Source organism: Morone saxatilis, unplaced genomic scaffold, assembly GCF_004916995.1.
Source record: "Morone saxatilis isolate NCDOM2014 unplaced genomic scaffold, NCSU_SB_2.0 Contig18, whole genome shotgun sequence".
Taxonomy (NCBI): domain Eukaryota; kingdom Metazoa; phylum Chordata; class Actinopteri; family Moronidae; genus Morone; species Morone saxatilis.
This window is the reverse complement of record NW_023339740.1, coordinates 22509930-22516893: the sequence shown is the minus strand read 5'-3', so window position 1 is coordinate 22516893 and position 6964 is coordinate 22509930. Positions and strand designations below refer to the sequence as shown.

Here is a 6964-nt window from a genome sequence, read left to right as displayed (position 1 = left end):
ACACACACACACACACAGATCCACTGTATCTCTCACTGAAGCTGCCCTCAACACAAGCACCTCCTGTACAGTGAGATCTTGGGGCACATTATTCAAATGCAGCACTTTTTCTTTCCCCCCCAGGACAAACTGCGTTGCTGCTGCTGCTGCCCTCATCAGATTCAATTCCTATATATAGAACCACATTCATCAATAATTCACACTGCTGTGTAAACAGATAGAGGAGATGACCAACCTGACTCACGTGGAGAAACTTTTTAAGGTTTGATGTAATCTCACGTCACTGTCAAGAAAATTGGTTTATAAAACAGAAGAGATCGATACAAATGAGAGGAACCGCTACAGGCCCGAACGAGAACTTTGTCTATAATTAGTTTTTATACCTTGAGGACAGTTTGGTATTTGTGTCCAAAAAAATAAATGTCACCGCTAATCCTAACAGCACAAACGCATTTGCTTTGTGTGCTGCAGACTAATGCCCCGATCAATGTGTGAGTTCATTTGAAATATGATGTGAGAACGCACCAAACAATACACTCGTCTCCAGGTTTCACTGAGATTAATATCACCAACCGATGGGACCTGATATACAATTCCAGCCTTGCAGATTCTCGGCTGACGGCTCGGCTGCAGACATGAGTGTTTGCAGGTAAATAAAATGTCAAGAAGAAAGAGAACCTGTGCAGCTCCATCAGAAGATGTAAGTATTATAGAGGAAGCCTTGATTAAAGGTGCTTAATTCTCAGCTGCTCTCATGGTATTGCTTAAAAGCCAGCGGTAGAGGACTGTAGTTGTGACAAAATACAAATATGTGTAGCTGTATAAATAAAAAAGCAGTGCACTGTCAGAAAATGCTCAGCAGATTAAACACATGCAGAAAAAGCTGCTGTTGAGGCTGAATCCAAGCGGATAAAAAAGAAGTGTAGCTAGAAGAGTGTGTGCTTAAAATTCTTGTGAAAACATTTCAACTATTTGTCAAAACCTCGGTCAAAACCAGACGGCAGAATAACTGAAACTCATTCCTGTGTCTCATGTATATTCATGTATCATCAATAATACAGCGGTTCTGGAGACAAGCACGTTGGTCCTATTTGTAGCAGCTACAGCCTTTATACAGTACAATCAATGTCTAATGGATTAGCAGGAGCAAAAGGTGATCGCTTATTTGGAGGCCAATTATCCACACAGGAAATAGAGTCTCAGATGATCAACAACAGAGTTAGAAGACATTCATCTGTTTCTACCTCTTAAGACATATACAGACATATACATTATTAAATATACAATTTACAGGTCTTAAGGAGGGCTACTGAATATGTGGGGGAAAAAAAGGGTTGTAGTAAGGCTTTTGTGACTCCAGAGGGAGCTGCATGAAGTCTGACACACTGACTCAAGTGATGTCACTCGAGGCAGCGTCAGCTGGGGCCGAAAGACTGCAAGTCTGAAACCGAAAACACTTTGGGGTGTGGAGTTAAAAAGAAGTGAGCTTACCAGGCCTCTGTAGCGCTGTAGCTATATCTGCTTGATGCTACATTAGCCGCTAGCACAACACGCTAAAATTTCAACTGTCAGCGGTCGAGTTGTCAAAGAAGAAGAATTTATTACAGTTTAAAAACTGTATAGTGTTAGTTTACCAGTAGTATAGGACTACAATGCTAAAATCGGGTGGAGTATGCTTTTAAAGTCCATAACCTTCAATTAGATAAGACAAAGATCAAGGTCCGTGTGTACTTAAAATGACTTTCTTGGCTCTTTTTGAACATTTTTTGAACAGTTTAAAGTAACACTTAAATACACTCAAAAGAAACCCTCATTCATTCATTCATTCATTCATTCAAGCCCAAATTCACCATCTGTTATACGACAGCGAACATGGAAACAACTACTTGGAAAAAAGCTCACAACCACAAATTCAGCTATTCAACTAGTATAGTATAGTATGAGTCTAAAAGTGGATATTCAGATGTGCCATTTCAGATCGGAGCAGTTTACTGAACCTGGTCTGTCCTCTCTGCAGCCGCTCAGTCCTCGACAGCGTCACTCCGAGTAATTTCTAACAGCCCTGAGGAGAACTGACACCTGAAACTCAGAGTCAAAGAGTGTCACTGTTCACCTGCAACCATGACACATCCTACCGCAACACGCCTCTTCCACACACACACACACACACTGAACTTTGACAGATCCATGAGAAGACACATTAGGCCATCAATAATTAGCTAGCTGCGAGGTAGGGTGGAGACTGAGGGCTCTTTGTCACACACATTCCTCAGAAAGGTGCCGTGTGGTCAGGCAAAGGCTCTACACAGACAGACTGATAGAGAGGAGGACGGACGAGACAGGAAGGTGGTCAGATAAAGCCTTTTCTGTGGAGGACAGACGGGGATGAGACAACATCGGGGCATCAGGTCATCCACTCAATCAATACAGATTTGCTGATGTACCATGAATGCCACGTGTGAGGGATGAATAGTGTCTTTCAACTGAGGGAGAAACAATAGGTCAATATTTAAAAGAAATATGCACAAATTAAAGAACATTAGCATGCTCAAAATAACATAAATGGCCTTTTTTTCCCCACAGAAAAGCGTAATGAATGCTTCAACACATTTGAGGACGGATACACAAAGCTCTTTTGTCATTTATTGTGAATAAATCAGAGCATGCAGGTGTGTGTTTGCTGATAATAGACAGAGAAGCGTCCCACTGACGCAGCCACTGATCCTACGACAAACAGCAGTGGATAACAACTTGCCGGATTGTCGCCTGAAATCCTTGAAAGTCCTGAAAGACTCACATAAAGCCAGTTGTCTATCCACACAGACAGATGCTCGTCTCACAGTATGTGCCATCTGTGTATCATCTAATCATGTTCCTCCCTGTGGGGCTTGCTCCATTTGACCCCGGTGTTATATCCCATTATGGCAGGAAGTAATATACGACCCCTGTGCAGGCAAAAGAAAAGCTGCAGGCCTCGTCTTATTACTTGTAGAAAACACAATCTTGTAATTGAGCCTGTTTTTCTGCTCTGATTTGAAAACATCCAGCATCCTGCAGGTCATGAGTTGAAGCCCCCCCCCCCCGAAAATTCCACATTAAATCAACACGAGCTTATACATAAACTCAACACAACTAGCCCTAAGTCTGACTAAAAGAACAGCTTTATAACTTGTTTGGACAGAAACAAGCTAGCTATTTCCCCCTGTTTCCAGTCTTTGTGCTAAGCTAAGCTAACCATATCATGGTTGCAGCTTTATATTAGACACTTATGAGACTGGTATTGACTTTCTCATCTCACTTATATTTTCCAAAATGTTGAATTATTCCGTTAAATAGGCTCGACTCCCTCATTACCACTGCTGTGGTGCCATTGAGCAAGACCCTGAAGCCCAAACTGCTCCACTGGAGCCGATCAGTGGCCTCATGGGACACTCCTTGCTCTCGGCAAAACTTCCCTTTATAAATAAAGATAAAACACTTGGAATAAATAACTAAATAAACATGTTTAATCTGACTAAATATTCAGTCCCAACTGCAAGTATTAAAAGTTCTCTACGCTCACTGTTTAACATAGTTTGGTTCTTACTAAATAGTGAGGTGTTAGTGATTTAGTGGCGTTTAGCACTGAATGCAGATGGAAACTAAATGAACACCACTCACATCTGTTTAAGACCACCTGGGAATGAGATCGGGTGGTGAGGTAGCCACAAAACTCACAAAATACCTGAAATCTAGATTTTTTTTTACAGAGAGGGACCCAAACACAGACACCAGCTGTGACCTACTGCTTATTAGGACACACATGCACATGTATATATTTTGTATTAATTGCTGGGTGACAGCAATGTAAATACCAGCTCACTGTTGTCTTCTTCCACTTCCTGTTTAAGTCTACATGGACATGAAAACGTCTCACCCATAAACGGTCTTCTACTGGATATTTCACCATCACTACTCTCTCACATGATGTCTCTTGCAGATTAAAGAGAGAGAGAAAAAAACTCAGTGAAATTTGTATGCGGGTGTATTGCTGTGGAAGACCATTTAGTATTTTGTGTAGGGCCAATTTCTCACACTCCGGGGGTTAAAAGAATTCAATCAGTACTCAAGGGCAAGTGTGGAGGACCCTCTGTGCTCTCCATTCCAGGTTGTTTGTAATCAATAACCTTTTTTTCTACCGCCCAGTGTCAGCGTGGACAGGGCGTTTATTGAAGCCCCTGGTTCAGCTGCTGGAGTCAGAGTTTGCACACACTGAGGCTGATACTGAGCAGGGAAATGGAAGTGACTCATTCAAAGACAGTGCAGCTGCTAAAAGCTATGAGAGCCACGCAAACACACAAGCACACAGGCCTCTGTTGTTGTTCTCATGAATGAAAACTCCTCTGGCTGTTCCACTGAGAGGAAACACCATCAGTGATGCAGTCTGAGTGTAGACTGCTGAAAACTCTGAATCACACCCAATCCATCTACAATACAGTGTGCTGAACAGAAGGAGGATATTGCTGCGGTTCTTTCTCCTATATGGTAGTAAACTGAATATGTTTGGATTTTGTTGTGACTGTCAGATAAAATAAGCAATTCTGAAGATGTTACTTTGGATTCTGAGAGATTAATTTAATTGTTGCTGACATTTTTATAGACAATTCTGAGACAGATTTGATAACTTAAGGTAGGAAAAAACAGAAAAAGCACAAGCAAAAACTCCAACTACTAATGAAGATCATGTATTATGATTGAAAGCTCCACAACAGCTAACATACTACGTGCCCTGAGGTGAGATTGTCGAGTTTCATAATTAAGACATTTTTTAACTAAGCTTTTTCACAAATTTCTGACTTTCGGGGTTTATGCAAAATCAATTCTTCAGTTAATCAAAAGAATATCGACAGGTTAATCAATAGGAGGAAAAAAGGAGGATTTGCTGCTATTCTTTGTAATAAACCAGTTATTCCTAAAGCCCATCAGCACTTCATCATCAGTGTATTTATGATTTATAATCCTACTTTATGAAACTATAATTTCATAAAGCACTCTTACCACTACTAGCTGACATGTACAGACTAAATAACTCAACCATTAATCGAGAAAAATAATCTGCATATCAATCGATAATGAAAATAATTGTAAGTTGCAGTCGCTCCGAATGCTGCACATACACCCCATCTTTAACAAACCCAGTCGCCATGGCAACACCAAGCCCTCTTCCTCCTCCTCCTTTGGCTCTACAGCACTTCACTGACACTATAAACCTGACACACTTGAGCCTCAGAGGAGCAAAGCAAACCTGCAGCCAACAACCTCTAATAGCCTCTCCTTGTTCCTCTTAAGCTGTGAGATGTTTCTGTAATGCACCATCTACAGCGGAGGAGCCCCGGGGGGCTGATTTACGACGCTCTGTAAAGTGGAGGCATGCACCTCATATGATGCAGATTCACAATGACTTATCACACGGCTTAATGGAACTCTCAGCTGTAGTCATACAAGGCTGATTTACATTAAACTAGTCTAAAAGGTAGTTTGAGCAATCCCATGACCATACTGGTTCTGTCATGTGAGCCGGACCCTGTGATACCTCAGGTTAGGGTTCAACAGTTCAACAAGAGTGATTGCTGAAACGATAAAAGTATTTGGAGTTTCTCAACAAAGCGAAAATTACAAAAATGAGAGGAAAAGCCATAAAAAGCCAATATTGGTAACCCTTCTTCTGTCTTTATTAATCTTGTGACCCCTAAGATTTATCTTAAGACACCTTTCTTAAAAAAATAAAAATAAAAAAATAAAAACAAGGGGCAGCAGTAGCTCAGTGTGTAGGGACTTGGCTTGGGAACCGGAGAGTCGCCGGTGTGTGTGTGTGTGTGTGTGTGTGTGTGTGTGTGTGAATTTCCCCAATAGGGGACTAATAAAGTATATATCTTATTCTTCTTAAGGGTTAAGTGATTTAGCCAATTTGTTTCTCAACTAATTATTGATTGATTGTTTGGTCTATAAAACATTATAAAAACAGTGAAAAGTGCCCATTACAATACCATAAAGCCCGAGGTAAGAGTCCAAAACTATCCAAAACTACTCAATTTAATATAATGTACCTGGAACTATCTACAAACTACTTACTTAACATTCAATTCATTATCAAAACAGTTACTGATTAATGTTCCATTGATCATCTAATAGGTTAATAGACTAATCATTACAGCTCTAGATTCATCATTAACAAATGCCCGTTGCAGCTCAAGGTGACATATTCAGTTTACAATCAAAAAAACACAATGAAAGCAGCAAATCCTCACAATTTGGAACATGGAGATGAGTAATGTTTAGCATTTTTTGCTTGAAAATGATTTTCAATGATGAACAGATTATCTCAAATTGTTTTTCTGTCTGTCTGTGAACTAATTCGGCTTTTTGTGATCAGTCGAAGAGTTAAGAGTAAGACATCCAACACTTCAGCCAACTCTAGCAAACTCTTATTTTGTAAGTGGATATACTGTATGAATCTTGACTGACATTCACCCATACTGATCTGTTCATGAATGTATCATGAGGCAGGGATGTGGCTTGTACCTCGGGATAAAAGAGCTGCGTGGCTGGACTGTGTTGGCCCGAAGCCGTTTGCTGCTGATCTGCACCGTAAAGCCTGCTGGTGAGATTCTGCTGATTCAGAATCTATAGGGACGATGCAGCAGCCAGACAGTATAGACACAACCTGGAACTTCTAATCCGTGTCTGGTGAGACGCTTCGCAAAACACGTCATACATCACACAATCCCTGTGTAGTTAAATATAGTAAATTAGTATTCCTTCCTTGCTGAATCAGCTTTAAGTAAAACGTTTTTGAGGAAACTTCTAACCTCAACTGATACCTACCCAGACAACTGTGTGCATTATTTATATATAAGAAATGTGTCAGCGTGGACGGACTGAAGTGTCTCATTAATTAGTCAATTGTGAGAAAAATAACTTTTTT

At 40.5% G+C, this 6964-nt stretch overlaps 1 protein-coding gene across 2 annotated transcripts in view; it reads right to left on the bottom strand.

The window, feature by feature from the left end:
- The window catches only part of pacsin1b (protein kinase C and casein kinase substrate in neurons 1b), a 28727-nt gene that overhangs the window by 17882 nt on the left and 3881 nt on the right, over positions 1–6964 (bottom strand). The window contains exon 1 of one of the 2 annotated variants that reach the window (XM_035661101.1): positions 1998–2138. The exons of the other annotated variant lie outside the window; for it this stretch is intronic. The gene's annotated coding sequence lies outside the window, so the exon portion shown is untranslated. Of the gene's footprint in view, positions 1–1997; positions 2139–6964 lie in introns of those variants that run through there. 2 annotated transcript variants of the gene reach the window in all.